Source organism: Grammomys surdaster, unplaced genomic scaffold, assembly GCF_004785775.1.
Source record: "Grammomys surdaster isolate TR1022 unplaced genomic scaffold, NIH_TR_1.0 137, whole genome shotgun sequence".
NCBI classification, from domain to species: domain Eukaryota; kingdom Metazoa; phylum Chordata; class Mammalia; order Rodentia; family Muridae; genus Grammomys; species Grammomys surdaster.
Genome location: NW_021604595.1, coordinates 5159438 through 5162712, shown reverse-complemented (window position 1 = coordinate 5162712; position 3275 = coordinate 5159438). Strand labels below are relative to the sequence as shown.

General features: G+C 43.8%; 1 pseudogene; it reads right to left on the bottom strand.

The window, feature by feature from the left end:
• Nucleotides 1–2850: 2850 nt before the first annotated feature.
• On the bottom strand, nucleotides 2851–2950 carry LOC114617688 (annotated as a pseudogene).
• Nucleotides 2951–3275: the final 325 nt, after the last annotated feature.

The following is a 3275-nucleotide window of genomic DNA, read 5'->3' as shown; positions in this document are numbered from 1 at the left end:
CAGGGGGAACCACAACAGACTCTTAGAAGCAGCTTTTGCTAAAAAACATGGATTCCTCACTCCCCCCCACAAGGTAACTAAAAGCCTGGCACTTCTTGCTTCCATTTTGTGTCTGTCTTTGCTTTGGCTCAGACCCCCAAGAGACTCTGCACAGGCCTGTTGATCACTCCAAGAGCCTTTGACTCCCTCACCTGTCTTAGTGAAGGGGGGTGAGGGTGGACCTTCGAGCCTGGAAGCACACAGATAAGTCAGTCACTCTGAATTCCAAGATGAACAAATCCTTGCAGCTCAGACCACTACCACAGTGAGAACGATTATCTGTGATGTAGAGGTTATACCTTGGAGCAGATCATCTTAGAGAAACCAGATTAGTCTCCTTGGGTGATGGTGGTGATGAACAGATTAACAATTTACTAGACTACCTTGCAAGACTCAAGCTCAGAGAACGGTGGGCAGGACCTTGTTTGGAGCTGTTTCATTACACAGACCCCTTGCCCCTGTCTCAATTCCTCTGTTTAAATCCAGAGCTCATAACAGTACCCCAAAGAGAGAGTTAGGGTTACTGGTTCTTTTCCTGATACGTTGATTAAACCTCTGTCTCTGGTTTTCGCTATGTAACTTAAATGAGTTCTCGACAAGGCCTCTTCTTCTTCTTCTTCTTCTTCTTCTTCTTCTTCTTCTTCTTCTTCTTCTTCTCCTTCTTCTTCTCCTCCTTCTTCTTCTTCTTCTTCTTCTTTTTCTAGTTTTTTTCGAGACAGGGTTTCTCTGTGTAGCCTTGGCTGTCCTTGTCCTGGAACTCACTCTGTAGACCAGGCTAGCCTCGAACTCAGAAATCCGCCTGCCTCTGTCTCCCAAGTTCTGGGATTAAAGGCGTGCACCACCACTGCCGGCAAACAAACAAACAAACAAAAAACAAAACAAAAAAATAAATAAAAGAAAACAAAAAAAGGGTCGGAGCGGGAAAGACAAGGCACGCGAACGACACGGGATTCCCCTGACGCCCGGCCGGACAAGGCTTCTTAATGTCTTCAACTGGGCATCATCTGTGATCTCTCTCTGTATCCCTTGTCCTTCTTCCTCCTGCCCATCGACAAATCCCGTTCTAGGATCTTCCCAGTGTACTCAGATACTCTACTCGTATGTTTCGATCCGATCTAAGATATCCTCATCTCTCTCATATTGTTCATAGCCGTTTGGACGGAGGTATTGATTTCTGTGATATCAAAGCACGAAAAATCTGGCTTGGATGCTTGTGTTTCTCTAAAATTCACATTAGGTCTTAAATCCCATGGTCATGGTTTAAGAGAACCAGAGCTTTTAGAGAGGGTTGGTCATGTGGGTCTCCTCTTTATGAGTGGAATTATTGTTCTTGTAAAGAGGCTGGAACGAATCCCAGCACTAGGAAGGCCAACCTGGGCTGCACAACAAAATCCAGACACAGAACAAACAACAAAGAAAACACACTTGCTAGAACACTGCCCACTTAAGACAGTGATCACATGAGTGGCCAGATCCCCACAACCTGGAGGGCATCAGGCCACGCCCACTGCAGCGCTCACTCTAGGACTGAGTTAAAAGTCTTTCAATTTACAGCCCTAAACAGTACCCGGCTCTTCCACGCTTTAGGTCTTGTAGTCTATGTTGGACTAAATCACGTGTTGTGAAACTTCCTGTTCCCGCAAAGGTTATAAAAGTTAGGTATTTTCTTTGTTCTAAGGACTTCTCTGAAGGAGCTTTCTCTTCTGCCCCCCACCCCGAACTCCCAATCTCTTGTGTTCACCCACAATGAAGTTCTTTTCCAAGGCTTGAAGAGAAAGTCTCTCTTTTCCTCTAAGGCTCCGTTAAGCTGTTTTATATGTAAAGGTGCTTTTTTTTCTAGTGCTTTCACGTCCAGCTTAGATCCCAATTACAGCTTCAAGGTCATTTCTCTTAAAACACTTATTCCTGAGGGTAATTCCTGAGGGTAGCATCCTTTCACAAACCAAGACTACACACACACACACACTCTCGCACACGTGCACGCATACACACGTGCACACACACACACAGACGGGCACAAGCACACACACATATACATACGAGCACGTGAACACACACCTGCACGCACATGCACATGCACACACATGCATGCACACATGCACTCATGCATGGATGCACACACGCACAGCCACATGAGCAGACTAGTGAATCTGGTCAGTTTTTAAATTTTGATATCAGTGAAGTCAACATCCCTTTATCATGAGGTTAGACAACTTCTATGACGTGGCAGTCATTGCCTTCACATGTACATCAAAAAGTATTAAACTGGGGTAGAAAAATGGTCAGTGGTTAATAGCACAGGCTGCTCTTTCAAAGGACCTGGGTTTGATTCCCAGCAGCCATATAGTACTTAAAACTGTCTGTGACTCCAGTTCTAGGTGATTTGATGCCGTCTTGCCTCCACAGGAACCAGCCATGCATGTAACTGCACAGACAGACATAGACAATACATATATAATAGCAAAATAATTTTTAAAAAGTCAAATGCCTAGGGAATATATTCTAGAGACAAGACTGCAAAATACTTTTAATTTTATGTGTATGGGTATTTTGCCTGCATGGATGTCTGTGTATCATGTGCACACAGGGCCCTCAGAGGCCAGAGAGGATGCTGGGATACCCTGGGACTGAGGTTACAGATAGTTGTAAGCCCCATATGGGTGCTGGGAATTGAAGCATGGTTCTGTGGAGAAGCATCAAATGTTCTTAACTGCTGAGCCATCTTTCCAGCTCCTGGGACATTTTATTTTACATCAAGGTTGATTTTTTTCTTTTTAAATAAGAAATAGGCAAAGCCAGCTTTCTTTTCAGAAAAATATGGAACACCTCATGAATTTGCATGTCCTCCTTGTACAGGGGCCATGCTAATTTTTCTGTAGCTCCAATTTTAGTGTATGTGCTGCCTAAGCAAGCTCTGGAACATTCTTTTAGAAACTATCTTGGTTCAATTTCTTTTTAAAACAGGGACTCATGTATCCTAGGCTGCCCTTGAACTTGTGATATAGCCAAGAATGATCTTGAGCTCTTGATCTCTTTGCCCCCACTTCTTGGGTGCTGGAATTATAAGTGTGTCCTACACACCTGATGTCACACAATGATGGAAATCAAACCCAGGGCTTCATCCACGCTAGGTGACCACTCACCCAAGTAGGCTCTTGTCTTAAAAGCATGGAAATGAATCATTATGAATATAAAAAAATTCTGAAAAACTGGATTCTAAATGTGAAAGAGATTTG